This window comes from Coregonus clupeaformis, chromosome 17 (genome assembly GCF_020615455.1).
Source record: "Coregonus clupeaformis isolate EN_2021a chromosome 17, ASM2061545v1, whole genome shotgun sequence".
Lineage (NCBI taxonomy): Eukaryota > Metazoa > Chordata > Actinopteri > Salmoniformes > Salmonidae > Coregonus > Coregonus clupeaformis.
The window spans coordinates 56,589,569-56,598,111 of NC_059208.1; the positions used below are offsets into that span (position 1 = coordinate 56,589,569).

At 43.7% G+C, this 8,543-nt stretch overlaps 1 protein-coding gene across 1 annotated transcript in view; it reads right to left on the bottom strand.

The window, feature by feature from the left end:
- LOC121586782 (CUB and sushi domain-containing protein 3) overlaps positions 1-8,543 on the bottom strand; it is a 759,103-nt gene that overhangs the window by 108,699 nt on the left and 641,861 nt on the right. The gene's annotated exons all lie outside the window — the stretch shown is intronic.

Consider the following 8,543-nt stretch of genomic DNA (forward strand, 5'->3'; position numbering starts at 1 on the left):
TCCAAACTTTTGACTGGTACTGTATCCTTTCTCCAGCTCTGTCCGCCTGGGAGGCATGGATCCTGGGAGGGGAGAAACTGGTGGTTCTGGGCCTATGTATGGGGCCATGGGGACATGATACTAGGAGGGATACTGCAAGACATTGTGGGACTTTATCAGTGAGAGGGAGACTGTCTGGGACTTATGAAATTAGATAATGGACCAGAGACTGAGTCAGTGAGGGAGAGATAAAAGAGGGAGGGAGTGGGAGAGTCTAAGATGTGAGACTGGGGGCTAAGTATGGGTGAGTGATCGCGTACTGGTCTGGAAGTCAGTGTGTTAGGGCAGGGGTCCTCAAACTGGGGTGGTACTGCAAGGGGTACACAGCCAGATCTCAAAATATATATTATTATTATTTTATTTTTATAAAATTTCATATATTTATTTAGGAATACTACAAACAACAACAGATGTAACACATTTTGGCCAAGGGATTCGTGGAATAAGTTTAGAGCAAGGTTTCCCAACCGGCAGCCGTGGGTGATTTTATTTGGCCCCCCAAGTTTTCTGAGCAATTATTATTTAAATGTTTTTGTTGGCCATAAAAGGCTGTAAAAACACCAGCAAATCAGCTCCAAGTGATTTACATTTTGGAAATCAAAATATTCCCACGCATAATAGAGCGATATAGTGTACCTGTATGTGATGGTACACAAATGTAAGCAAGGTTTGAAATGATTATGTTTTAGTCAAATATTATATTCTTGCTGTCAATTTGCAGTCTACAAATTATTTGTAATTATGTTCCGGGCGCCTAACCATCTTCTCAATAAATTATCGACCCGTGGCTGAATCTAGTTGATGATCCCTGGTATAGATAGTGTAATACAATACAATGTAATATTATTACTCAACAATTTATGTTCTTAACCCTGGGCAACATGGCCTGGGAGGCTCACAAGAGATATTGGTATCCACAGTACGCCACCAATTATACATTTTTCAACTTAATACTCATTGTATTCTCCCAAAAAGTGTTTTTTGTTGTATATACAGTGAGGGAAAAAATTATTTGATCCCCTGCTGATTTTGTACATTTGACAAAGAAATTATCAGTCTATAATTTTAATGGTAGGTTTATTTGAACAGTGAGAGACAGAATAACAACAATAAAATCCAGAAAAACGCATGTCAAAAATGTTATAAATTTATTTGCATTTTAATGAGGGAAATAAGTATTTGACCCCTCTGCAAAACATGACTTAGTACTTGGTGGTAAAACCCTTGTTGGCAATCACAGAGGTCAGACGTTTCTTGTAGTTGGCCACCAGGTTTGCACACATCTCAGGAGGGATTTTGTCCCACTCCTCTTTGCAGATATTCTCCAAGTCATTAAGGTTTCGAGGCTGACGTTTGGCAACTCCAACCTTCAGCTCCCTCCACAAATGTTCTATGGGATTAAGGTCTGGAGACTGGCTAGGCCACTCAAGGACCTTAATGTGCTTCTTCTTGAGCCACTCCTTTGTTGCCTTGGCCGTGTGTTTTGGGTCATTGTCATGCTGGAATACCCATCCACGACCCATTTTCAATGCCCTGGCTGAGGGATGGAGGTTCTCACCCAAGATTTGACGGTACATGGCCCCGTCCATCGTCCCTTTGATGCAGTGAAGTTGTCCTGTCCCCTTAGCAGAAAAACACCCCCAAAGCATAATGTTTCCACCTCCATGTTTGACGGTGGGGATGGTGTTCTTGGGGTCATAGGCAGCATTCCTCCTCCTCCAAACACGGCGAGTTGAGTTGATGCCAAAGAGCTCCATTTTGGTCTCATCTGACCACAACACTTTCACCCAGTTCTCCTCTGAATCATTGGCAAACTTCAGACAGGCATGTATATGTGCTTTCTTGAGCAGGGGGACCTTGCGGGCGCTGCAGGATTTCAGTCCTTCACGGCGTAGTGAGTTACCAATTGTTTTCTTGGTGACTATTGTCCCAGCTTTCTTGAGATCATTGACAAGATCCTCCCGTGTAGTTCTGGGCTGATTCCTCACCATTCTCATGATCATTGCAACTCCACAAGGTGAGATCTTGCATGGAGCCCCAGTCCGAGGGAGATTGACAGTTATTTTGTGTTTCTTCCATTTGCGAATAATCGCACCAACTGTTGTCACCTTCTCACCAAGCTGCTTGGCTTATCTTGTAGCCCATTCCAGCCTTGTGTAGGTCTACAATCTTGTCCATGACATCCTTGGAGAGCTCTTTGGTCTTGGCCATGGTGGAGAGTTTGGAATCTGATTGATTGATTGCTTCTGTGGACAGGTGTCTTTTATACCCTCCCGAGTGGCGCAGTGGTCTAAGGCACTGCATCGCAGTGCTAGCTGTGTCACTAGAGATCCTGGTTCGAATCCAGGCTCTGTCGTAGCCGGCCGCGACCGGGAGACCCATGGGGCGGCACACAATTGGCCTAGAGTCATCCAGGGTAGGGATAGGAATGGCCGGCAGGGATGTAGCTCAGTTGGTAGAGCATGACGTTTGCAACGCCAGGGTTGTGGCTTTGATTCCCACGGGGGGCCAGTATGAAAAATAAAAAAAATAATGTATGCACTCACTAACTGTAAGTCGCTCTGGATAAGAGCGTCTGCTAAATGACTAAAATGTAAATGTAATACAGGTAACACACTGAGATTAGGAGCACTCCCTTTAAGTGTGTGCTCCTAATCTCAGCTCGTTACCTGTATAAAAGACACCTGGGAGCCAGAAATCTTTCTGATTGAGAGGGGGTCAAATACTTATTTCCCTCATTAAAATGCAAATCAATTTATAACATTTTTGACATGGGTTTTTCTGGATTTTTTTGTTGTTATTCTGTCTCTCACTGTTCAAATAAACCTACCATTAAAATTATAGACTGATCATGTCTTTGTCAGTGGACAAACATACAAAATCAGCAGGGGATCAAATACTTTTTTCCCTCACTGTAACAGCAGGGGTGTGTGTGTGTATCTCTGTGTGTATGTGTGTGTGTGTGTGTGTGTGTGTGTGTGTGTGTGTCACCTCGCGAAAACCCCCAGCCCCACTGTGCTTACTCAATGAATGTTTTGACGTGTGTAGGAACAAACAGGTAGAAACAGAGCAGACACAGAGGATTACTTCCACCTCCTCTCCTCCATTTTGGGTTGCAGTAATCCTTTCCTCTCTCTCTCCTCTGTCCGCCAGCCTGGCAGTGTATGGTAACCTCAGTCTGAACTCATAGCCCAGTCCACCTCAGTCTGAACTCATAGCCCAGTCCACCTCCGTCTGAACTCATAGCCCAGTCCACCTCAGTCTGAACTCATTTCCCAGTCCACCTCAGTCTGAACTCATAGCCCAGTCCACCTCAGTCTGAACTCATAGCCCAGTCCACCTCAGTCTGAACTCATAGCCCAGTCCACGAGAATTAACTACTGAGATGCATCCCACCCCAGGCACTGCTTCTCTACTGCAGACAATGTCAAAAACAACTGTTTTTTTTATTAACTTGATTTAACAATGTTGGATTTTCAAAGTCATATGGCCTTTTATTGATGTGAATCGTCAGTGAAAAGAAATGTTTATGCTTAAATATTTTTCAGTCTTTCAATGCTTTAGGCATCACACGATAAGGAGGATATAATTTCACTGTCTTGTGTATGATCATAGAACTAAGTTGAAATTGAACTTGAAGCAGCAAGCCATATCTGGCTGTGTCTGCACTAAGGTTTTGAAGGATCTCTCAGAGACACACTTGGACCAGAAATCGTCCCGGGCATTTCTAACAGACTGACCAAATGACGTTCCTTGAGGCCCCCACACCAGCTATTTTTTTTCCCTTGAGGCCCTCATTGTTAGCTAAATGATGATCATTCTTCACAAAAAATTATAACAATATGGCATTTGCCCAAACTTCCATTATGGCCAGTCCGATTCTGGGCTCTCTGTCACACTAAGACTATGAGGGAGAACCTGAAGTGGTCTGAGTGTCTGTAGAAAGTGATTCCTCACAAAGTCTCCTTTGTCTCTTACCCATGGAAGGTCCAGACACACTTCATTCCTCATTGCCATTCTCAGCTGCTCTCTCTCCCTCTCTCTCTATCTCTCCCTCTCCCTCCCCCCTCTCACCCCTGGAGGGTCCAGACAAACTTCATTCCTCATTGCCATTCTCAGCTGCTCTCTCTCTCTCAATTAAATTTCATTTCAATTTAAGGGCTTTGTTGGTATGGGAAACGTATGTTAACATTGCCAAAGCAAGTGAAGTAGATAGTAAACAAAAGTGAAATAAAAAATAAATATTAACAGTAAACATTACACTCAGAAGTTCCAAAAGAATAAAGACATTTCAAATGTCAAATGATGTATATATACAGTGTTGTATCAATGTGCAAATAGTTAAAGTACAAATGGGAAAATAAATAAACATAAATATGGGTTGTATTTACAATGGTGTTTGTTCTTCACTGGTTGCCCTTTTCTTGTGGCAACAGGTCACAAATCTTGCTGCTGTGATGGAACACTGTGGTTTTTCACCCAATAGATATGGGAGTTTTTGAATTCTTTGTGGATCTCTGTAATCTGAGGGAAATATGTGTCTCTAATATGGTCATACATTTTGCAGGAGGTTAGGAAGTGCAGCTCAGTTTCCACCACATTTTGTGGGCAGTGTGCACATAGCCTGTCTTCTCTTGAGAGCCAGGTCTGCCTACAGCGGCCTTTCTCAATAGCAAGGCTATGCTCACTGAGTCTGTACATAGTCAAAGCTTTCCTTAAGTCTGGGTCAGTCACAGTGGTCAGGTATTCTGGCACTGTGTACTCTCTGTTTAGGGCCAAATAGCATTCTAGTTTGCTCAGTTTTTTTGTTAATTCCTTCCAATGTGGCAAGTAATTGTCTTCTTGTTTTCTCGTGATTTGGTTGGGTCTAATTGTGTTGTTGTTGTTGTTGTTGTCCTGGGGCTGTGTAAGGTCTGTTTGTGTTTGTGAATAGAGCCCCAGGACCAGCTTGCTTAGGGGACTCTTCTCCAAGTTCATCTCTGTAGGTGATGGCTTTGTTATGGAAGGTTTGGGAATCGCTTCCTTTTAAGTGGTTATAGAATTCAACTGCTCTTTTCTGGATTTTGATAATTAGCGGGTATCGGCCTAATTCTGCTCTGCATGCATTATTTGGTGTTTTTCGTTGTACACTGAGAATATTTTTGCAGAATTCTGCATGCAGAGTCTCAATTTGGTGTTTGTCCGATTTTGTGAATTCTTGGTTGTTGAGCGGACCCCAGACCTCACAACCATAAAGGGCAATGGGTTCTCTAACTGATTCAAGTATTTTTTGCCAGATCCTAATTGGTATGTCAAATTTTATGTTCCATTTGATGGCATGGAAGGCACTTCTTGCCTTGTCTCTCAGATCGTTCACAGCTTTGTGGAAGTTACCTGTGGCGCTGATGTTTAGGCCGAGGTATGTATCGTTTTTTGTGTGTTCTAGGGCAACGGTGTCTAGATGGAATTTGTATTTGTGGTCCTGGCAACTGGACCTTTTTTGGAACACCATTATTTTTGTCTTACTGAGATTTACTGTCAGGGCCCAGGTCTGACAGAATCTGTGCAGAAGATCTAGGTGCTGCTGTAGGCCCTCCTTGGTTGGTGACAGAAGCACCAGATCATCAGCAAACAGTAGACATTTGACTTCAGATTCTAGTAGGGTGAGGCCGGGTGGTGCAGACTGTTCTAGTGCCCTCGCCAATTCGTTGATATATATGTTGAAGAGGGTGGGGCTTAAACTGCATCCCTGTCTCACCCCACAGCCCTGTGGAAAGAAATGTGTGTGTTTTTTGCCAATTTTAACCGCACACTTGTTGTTTGTGTACAGGGATTTTATATTGTCGTATGTTTTTCCCCCAACCCCACTTTCCATCAATTTGTATAGCAGACCCTCATGCCAAATTGAGTCAAAAGCTTTTTTGAAATCAACAAAGCATGAGAAGACTTTGCCTTTGTTTTGGTTTGTTTGTTTGTCAATTAGGGTGTGCAGGGTGAATACGTGGTCTGTCGTATGGTAATTCGGTAAAAAGCCAATTTGACATTTGCTCAGTACATTGTTTTCACTGAGGAAATGAACTAGTCTGCTGTTAATGATAATGCAGAGGATTTTCCCAAGGTTGCTGTTGACGCATCTCTCTCTCTCTATCTCCCCCTCTCCCTCTCACCCCTGGAGGGTCCATCCACACTTCATTCCTCATTGCCATTCTCAGCTGCTCTCTCGCCCTCTCTCTATCTCTCCCTCTCTCTCTTTCTCACGTTTTCACAAACAACTGCAGTGCATTTGCATAATTACAGATGTAATTTGTTTCTCTTTGCAAAGAAGCAATTTCCGCTTCACTTGAGCACCGTCTATAACCGGAATTTAAAACCACATCATTGCACATTAAAATAGCTGAGCTCAACCTCAAATACATGCATGTGAAGGTGGAGTCACAGGCACGCACGCACACACACCCCCTCAGACACACACGCACACACACCCCCTCAGACACACACGCACACACACCCCCTCAGACACACACGCACACACACCCCCTCAGACACACTTGCACACACGCGCACACACACACACTTGCACACACACACACACGCACACACACACACACACACCCCATTCCCCCCACACACCCAAGGGGTGAAATAAAATCCTATTTTCCATGAAGAAGTGTTGGCCTAGCTCCATGGTTGATCAGTGAGCCAGAGGCCTAGTCTTTGTGATAGCCAGTTGAGGAGATACGGTTCACTACCATTTCAGTAGGATGAAAATTAAAATGGCCCTGACCCTCTTATGTCTCCAGTAGCTATTTCTGTTTAAAGTGCTGCTAGCTTTACACAGCATATGGTCTTTATTAAAAAACACTGTGCATCAACACCATGGTTACTGCCGGAGAGAGAGAGACAATGTTATCAGATTATAAATGGTTTGCTTATAGCCTATAGGAAACACATTGTTTCAGATTATATGGTTTGAAAACAGAATATAGAAACATTGTTTCTAACAATATAGTTAATAATAATACATTCTAGACATGTACCAGGGTTGTGACATGGTACATATCTTCAGATAAAGGTGTGCTAGGGCTGATCCATGGTACATATCTTCAGATAAAGGTGTGCTAGGGCTGATCCATGGTACATATCTTCAGATAAAGGTGTGCCAGGGCTGATCCATGGTACAGTGCATTCGGAAAGTATTCAGACCCCTTCCCTGTTTCCACATTTTGTTACGTTACAGCCTTATTCTAAAATGGATTAAATTGTTTCCCCCCCCTCATTAATCTACCGGTACACAAATGTATTACAAATAAAAAACTGAAATATTACATTTACATAAGTATTCAGACCCTTTACTCAGTACTTTGTTGAAGCACCTTTGGCAGCGATTACAGCCTTGAGTCTCCTTGGGTATGACACTCCAAGCTTGGCACACCTGTATTTGGGGAGTTTCTCCCATTCTTCTCTGCAGATCCTCTCATGCTCTGTCAGGTTGGATGGGGAGCGTCGCTGCACAGCTATTTTCAGGCCTCTCTAGAGATGGTCGATCGGGTTCAAGTCCGGGCACTGGCTGGGCCACTCAAGGACATTTAGAGACTTGTCCTGAAGCCACTCCTGTATTGTCTTGGCTGTGTGCTTAGGGTCGTTGTCCTGTTGGAAGGTGAACCTTCGCCCCAGTCTGAGGTCCTGAGCGCTCTGGAGCAGGTTTTCATCAAGGGATCTCTCTGTACTTTGCTCCATTCATCTTTCTCTCGATCCTGACTAGTCTCCCAGTCCCTGTCGCTGAAAAACATCCCCACAGCATGATGCTGCCACCACCATGCTTCACCGCAGGGATGGTGCCAGGTTTCCTCCAGACGTGAAGCTTGGCATTCAGGCCAAAGAGTTCAATCTTGGTTTCATCAGACCAGATAATTTTGTTTCTCATGGTCAATGAGAGTCCTTTAGGTGCCTATTGGCAAACTCCAAGCGGGCTGTCATGTGCCTGTTACTGAGGAGTGGCTTCCATCTGGCCACTCTACCATAAAGGCCTGATTGGTGGAGTGACCATCGGGTTCTTGGTCACCTCCCTGACCAAGGCTCTTCTACCCCGATTGATCAGTTTGGCCGGGCAGCCAGCTCTAGGAAGAGTCTTGGTGGTTCCAAACTTCTTCCATTTAAGAATGATGGAGGCCACTGTGTTCTTGGGGACCTTCAATGCTGCAGACATGTTTTGGTACCCTTCCCCAGATCTGTGCCTCGACACAATCCTGTCTCAGAGCTCTACGGGGGAAAGGGGGAAAGGGGGATACCTAGTCAGTTGTACAACTGAATGCGTTCAACTGAAATGTGTCTTCATAGCAAAGGGTCTGAATACTTATGTAAATAAGGTATTTCTGTTTCTATTTTTAATACATTTGCCAACATTTCTAATAACCTGTTTTTGCTTTGTCATTATGGGGTTTTGTGTGTAGATTGATGAGGGAACATTTTAATTTTATCGTTATTAGAATAAGGCTGTAACGTAACAAAATGTGGAAAAAAGGAAG